The sequence below is a fragment of the Podarcis erhardii genome (genome assembly GCF_964252035.2).
Source record: "Podarcis erhardii genome assembly, chromosome: 5".
Classification (NCBI taxonomy): Eukaryota; Metazoa; Chordata; class Lepidosauria; order Squamata; family Lacertidae; genus Podarcis; species Podarcis erhardii.
In genome coordinates, this window is record NC_138509.1 from 29,854,089 (window position 1) to 29,861,386 (window position 7,298).

A 7,298-nucleotide genomic window follows, 5' to 3' on the forward strand; every position below is an offset into this window, starting at 1 on the left:
AAACTGCAAACCCAAGACTTCATGAAAGAGAAGGGCAACTTGGGCCTCTAAATCTTGTGGGCCTCGTCAGCCTGCCCATTCCCCAGCAGGCAATCTCCTCTCTCCCAAAATTGCAAACTCAAGACTTCGTGCAAGGGCAGGGCAACTCGGGCACAGCAACTATGAGACTCAGGGTTAGCCAGTGGGGCCCCACTGGAAGCAGTGGGGCCCAACCTGATTTTTTTTTTTTTTTTGTAGGGCCCCAGTTCACAGCCAAAGTCTGCAAAACCTTATAGATATAAATAAAATCCATCTAGATTGCACTGGTGCAGGGGCCCCATTAGGAGTGGCCCACGGGGTCCAATTTGGCCAAATTGCTCCAATTGCCTTAAGGTCAGCCTTGATGAGACTGTGCAGGGGTTGGACTGACAAGCCCTGCATCTTCTAGGTCCCTGGTGTCACCATTCAGAGTACAGACTCAATGACTTGTTATGGAAATAAAGGGGGATGTCACTTATTGGAAATCAGTTTTGTCACCTCCCCCCCCCAAACCCCAAGACAATGAGCCCAGTCACCTTTTATTCACAGTCACATAACCACTGTAGTGTAGTGGTTAAGAGCAGTGGACGCATAATCTGGTGAACCGGGTTCGCGTCTCCACTCCTCCACATGCAGCTGCTGGGTGACCTTGGGCTAGTCACACTTCTTTGAAGTCTCCGCCTCAGTCACCTCACAGTGTGTTTGTTGTGGGGATGAAGGGAAAGGAAATTGTTAGCCGCTTTGAGACTCCTTAGGGTAGTGATATAGTGGGATATCAAATCCAAACTCTTCTTCTTCACTACAGCATGGCCATAAACCTGTACGTTCGACAGCTGAAATATACACTCAATATGTACCAATGGAGATTTATGTTACTGCTTTATGAATGAACACTGTGTTTTATGAATAGACTGTATTTTGTGAATAACCTGAGAGCCACCAATAGGGAACTCTAGAATCTGACAGCTAACCAATTGGGTACTACCAAACTGCAACCCCTATTGCTGGAACAGGTAACCAGCAGGGAACACTTCAGCTCAGCCTTTGCACTGTTGACTGAACATGCTCTGCTGTGCAGATAACGGAGAAAGCTTGTAAATTGTATCCCTTCTGGCGGCCAGGGCTGGCCAGGCCAGTCTTCCTGTTATATACCTGCTGGGATTGGCAAGGCATCTGACCCTCACCTGAATCTCATAGCTCTCCTGACGAGTGATTTGGCCCACCAGATACCAGGCACTCTACTATTCAAATTAGGCCCCAGTGTTTTTCTTACAAGCCCCTTCTCAATGAATTAATCAATTTTAATCTAGCATGTAAATTCTCAAAACTTTCTTATCTGTTAATTCGAGCAAGTAAACTACTGCTCTCACTTCATTACAAACAGTATTTCTACCTGCAACACACTTGAACAAACCTACTAGTTGATTAATTGATTCGGCAACTTCCATGCACATGATGTGTGATGCTAATTTCCCCCCCAAAGAGTTAAATGATAACTCATCAGAAGCAGCTACAGTTGCAAATGGCCACAAAATATCTGTGAAAGGAGGAGTAGTCCTGTGTCTGTACTTTGAAAGTGACAAACTTAGACAAACAAGTTTTGATGAAGTTTTGGATGATTTTGCTATGAGGAAGGCTAGAAAATATACATTTTAGCCTTACTGTATTTGATGGTTGTAGTTTACTTCTTAATATGTACCATATTTTAAAACTGACATTTTATTTTAATTATTATTTTAATGGCAACATGAAGTAGATTCTAAAAATGCCACACTGTCAGGTGATCATGATCATATTGTTTACACTTCCCAGGCAATATAAATTGTAAACTCAAGGTGGTTTTTTAAATAATAACATTACAACTTTATTTTCCTAAAAAATAACACTTATTCCACAAAAGGTTTACAAAGTCCAGTTATTGCAAAGGTTTCTCAGTGTTAATTTTACGCATTTTTAAAAATCACCAGGTATTTAACAACAACATCTTAGGTCCTTTAGAGGAGAAATTGTGAATTGTAGAATTTTAAATGCCCGTCATCATCCTTGGCTTCACTCAGTTTTGTTTATAACACTCTTCCATTTTCTTCTAGACGTGAGGGTGGGGGTAACCTAGGGCCTCTCTTCATCTAAATCTGGCCCTGCTCTCCCCATTCATATTTTATAGTGTAATTTTATGTTGGGTAGCCCCCTGAGACCTATAGCAATAGGGTGGTACAAATTTAATAATAATAATAATAATAATAATAATAATAATAATAATAATAATAATAATAATAATGCTATTTCACTCGGGTGGTGGGGGGCGGGTTGTGGGGAGCACCTGAAGATGAACCTCATGGGTCTGAGACTAAGATGGTAATGGGTGCTCTTTCAGGTCTCAACCTGTGACAAGCCCTGAATCCAACAGCTTTCCAGATATAGAGTGGGAGGCTACAGAGTTGGATAAGCCACTGTGCCTAAAGCTGCCCCAACAATCCCTCCCCCCCCAAATGCAAACAAACCACACTGCAGCCAACAACAGACAACCAACTACACACTGTCCCCCCAATCCCTCTCCCTACCACGGAAATTAAATAAGTGAATAAGAAGAGGACCTAACAAGTAGACACTGATGAAAAACCCCACAGGTACACTATATAAGAGAATATGAGTCTCACCACCACCACCTTCCCCCCCTCTTCTTCCCCACCCTTATACTGTACAGTGGTACCTCGGGTTAAGTACTTAATTCGTTCCAGAGGTCCGGTCTTAACCTAAAACTGTTCTTAACCTGAAGCACCACTTTAGCTATTGGGGCCTCCCGCTGCCGCCGCACCACTGGAGCACGATTTCTGTTCTCATCCTGAAGCAAAGTTCTTAACCCGAGGTAATATTTCTGGGTTAGTGGACTCTGTAACCTGAAGCGTATGTAACCCAAGGTACCACTGTATACAACACTAATGTCTCATTTCAAATGCAACCGATCAGTAGAAAAGACTTTACAACCTGAAAAAAGAGGCAATGCACGTACTTTTGTAAACCAAGGAAATCTTTAATAAAAGCTATTTAAGAAAGAAAGGTTATCTAGAGAGAAGGACCACCAAACCTCCTGCCCTTGTGCTGACCTGTGCTGACTTTCTTTCCCTGTTAGGGTTGCTGACCTCACTTCCTCACATAGTAAACAGGTACATATGTCAAAAAACAATAAAAACAACTGCATATATATATATATATAATTGTAAAAGTCATAAATATAAAAAACAGTTTAAAACAAAAGCAGAACATCCATGAAAAAAATTAGAATCCATCGTAGAGTAGACACAAACTGTGTCTACTGAAGTTTTCTGAAGGCTTGCTGAAAAAGCGACGTCTTTGGCTCAAATGGCAAGAGAGAAGATACTTGTCTGATATGCACTGGGATGAAGCACCAAAGGGGAGGCAGAACTGGGTCCCAGCTAATGAATTGTGCTGCTGCTGCAATCTCAAGTGCTCACTGCTCAGATAGCTTGCACCTGCTGCTTGCTGCTCCACAGTGAGTCAGTTCACGGCTGTATTTATTTTTAAACATCTGTATGTGAAGTGCCTATATATATCTATATATATGAATTACTTATTTTCAAGGCAAATAAGGTGCATGGTAAAGTCTTTGGCTCATTTGGCTTCCCTCTTCAGGTTGCATGTGGGTCTGGGGCCTTTGCTGCTGCAACCTAGCTGATACTTCAGACGAGGTAGCAAGGTTGGAGTGCTTTTGTCCAGAGGAGGACTAATGGATGCTTCTTTCCTTCTGTTGATTTTGGGGGACTGCGGAGATGACGTGTGCATGCATGCATACATGCATGCGTGCCATTAGCATGCCTCACAGCAGAGAAGCTCTTCTGTGTGAACAGCCAAAGTGCACAGGGATGAGAAAGATACAAAGTCAAATATGAGTCTTTGTCCAAGGCAAGAAACCCTCTAATTTGACTTGCAAATTTGCAAGCATCATTCTTCATCTCTGCATTGGCATTTTGCATTAGACTGCTTCAGGTGCTGCCCCTCCTCTCCTCATACCATAAACAGTGGTGGCACCAATTTGAATGAGAAGTGTTTCTAATAAATCCTCACAGAACTAGAAGACTGGGAGACTCTCTCTCTCTCTCTCTCTCTCTGTGTGTGTGTGTGTGTTTTCTGGTTCAGTCCTCCCCACATTAGTTTAAGGATTATTTTATATTTAAAAAAACTATAATCCAACAAATCGATTTTCAAACCAAATCACTGAACACAACCAACTCCAAACCTAGATACAGCAAACAGGGTTTAAAATAGGTCAGGTCTGATGGTTGTTGCACGGAGGAATAGAAAAAGAATTAACCTGGTGCACTTAATGCAGAACAATTTGCAGAGTGCCAAAATTCATCACTTGTTGTGACCAGATAATGGTGCTTGTTTCCTATTTTCTTAGGAAGTTTCCTATCCATTTTTTTCAGATTAACAACTGGATGTTCCTTTAGAAAGATGGAAGGTGTTTTGCACCATTATAGGAACTGTTTCTGGAACTTCTCCATCATTTTCCGGGTTCTTCTAAGGCAAGGTTGGGGAATGTGTGGCCCTCTAGTTGTTGATGGACCACAACTCCCATCATCCCTGACTATTGGCTCAGGAGAGGAGGGCAGTGGCCTGTGGGGACCTGTACCAGCCAGGAGGCAAGAATCAGAGGCGGGGGGGGGAGCTTTAGAGCTGGAAGAAGAGGATGACAAGGCAGGCCAGGCAAATGGACTGGGTGCTTCCCCAGCCTCCCCCCCCCACCACTCCCAGAACCAGGACAGAATTGAAGCAGGTAGAGCAGAAACAGCATCTTCCATACAGGTGTAGTCCCCAGCTATGTTTGGACAACCCATCGGGGGAAGGTACATAAGCCGATGGAGGGGGAGTGGTTCCCAGTTGTTGCAACTGCTCTATAGAGTGCAGACCTGGGAATAGATGCCTAGATGCCAGACTGATGTGTGTTAGTCTCCAGAGTTGTGGAAGCAACTGTAACTGTTATCTCTGATGATAAAGAGTTAGGTCTCTACCGTGTGCATTCGTTGGCTGGGAAGCACCCATGACATTGGCCATGCTGTCTGGCACTGATGGGAGATGGAGTCCAACAACAGGTGGAATGAGACAGGTTCCCCATCCCTGTTCTCAGAGTGCCATTGAACAAAACACAATTTCCTTCATCATTATCTCTGGATTGCTTGGTGGGAACTTCAGTACCCCTTCCTGAGCATCGCCAAGTATCTTCCCCAAGAAGCTGGGTGGTCCTCTTCCTTCCTTTCCAAGACTTTTGCAGGAAGCCCAGCAAGGAGACTGACCAACAACAGTGAAACTCCAGTTTACCTAAATGGGTCCCTGCCTCCATCATGCTCCAGAACTGGCAGTCCATTTCTAACCTTGCTCTGTTTTGTTTTTGGCAGTGTGTTTGCTCTTGATTTCAATACAAGTCCTCTGCTCCACCATTGCTAACAGAAGAAATCCATTCGCTGGCCATATTTGCAAACCAGAACCCCCCCCCCCCCAATGAGATGCAACCCTGGGTCTCGCCCGTTATGGTACTGTTGGTTCCAAGGGGGATCCAAGTCTACACAGATAAAGGCACAGAAATCCAAACAAAATCAGGGCTGTCACTTTCTCACCTCCACCAGTGCTATAATACATGGTCAGCATGTGGTGCTTTAGGGCAGAAGTCCAGGGCCTCACTCTGAAGGCCACCGAGGTTACCACATTCTGGAGGAAGTGACGTGATGCACTAAAGAGCCATAAGACCATTAAGGCCAGAGGTAACAACAAGGATGGAGAACTTCAGGTCTGGGGACCAAATGTGGCCTTTCAGCTCTCTCTCTCTGGCCCTGGGGACTCCCCCAGAACAAACTCTCCATTGCCTCTGCTTTGCACACCCTTTGAGAGTATTTAGCTGCAATGTATCCTTGAGCTCCCATACTATTTCTTGCTTGCTTGGGAGCAGGACAGAGAGCAGTAAGAAAGTGCATGTCGAAATGAGGTCCCTGAACAAAGGGGTAGTCGTTGCTCCAGCCACTTTGGCCTCTAGTCTCTCCCTCCACTGGCATTCAACCACCTCCGTCTTCCTGTCAAGGTTGTCTAGACCAGAATGTGTCCCTGGGACAGGAAAAAGGTGTTCTCAACCCTGGTGATACCTGAGGAAACTGCACCAGAGGTCAGTTCCTCCCACTGTGTTTCTGGATGGAGAATGCGAACGGTAGCGGGTTGTTGATTGATGGCCTGAGCTTGAGCCAAAGAACTATCCATCTCCGAACAAGACCTGGCCTGGGATCCCGTCCCCGCAAAGCGCTTTTCTTCCAGAAGCTTCATCAGACCCCACACGAACTCAACAAGTGAGAGCGCACCAATTTCCAGCAGAACGTCTCTGTTCCTGACAGACCGAAGGCGCCTCTCCTCTTGGGATGGGTGGTGGGGGTCTTGGAGAGGGAGCTGCCTCCTCCCTCCTGGCTCTAGAGATGGTTTCGCTGCCCCCTTTCGATGGCGGGAAGAGAGCCATCTCTCCACTTTTGCGCCCGGCGGTTGCGCTCCAAGCAAAACCGCCTGGCGGATGAGTTAAACTGGGGAAGGGGGGAAATGGAGCGGAGGGGGAAATAAAGAGCATCTGTCGAACTGGACAAGGAAGCCCTTCCCTCGCAATCGAGGCCTTGTTCTCAGCCATATTAGCGGGGTTCTCGTTTGTCAACCGGTTGCGTGTGTGAGAGAGCGCGGAGGACGCCAAGAGGTGGCTCCCCAGTTATCTCTTCTGGGTAGGTATGTCAGGAGCGGCAGCTGTTCCTTCTGTGTTCCTTCTGAAGAGCATCCATATGTGGCGGCTCAACATATGGCCTCACAAATCACGGTTTCCAGCTAATGGTCTCCCCCACCTCCTCCTCGCCAGTTTCCTCCTGGCTTGGGGCGGGGAAAGAGAATGAGCGAGCAGGGCGCTGAGAAGTCTTGGAGGGCGCAACAGGTGTTGCGCTGCGCCCTTGTACCTTTCCCCGACATTGAGCGCAGCTCAGCTCCTCTCAAAGCTTCGTTTGTCCGCCGCTGAATGGAGAGATCTTGTGTGTCTCTCTCTGTGTATAGAGGGAAGCGGAGGAGAACGTGTCAGCACAAAGCTCCGGCCACTTGGACTAACCCCTTTCCCTTGTCTGGGTTCATTTTGTGTGTGGGGTTTTTTTGGGGGGGGTCTATTTCCTTTCCCAAGTGTTCCACGTGCGTCTTGGGTTACCTCAGATGGGGACATATGGTCGCCCTCTCACCTCTCCAAAAATAATAATGGG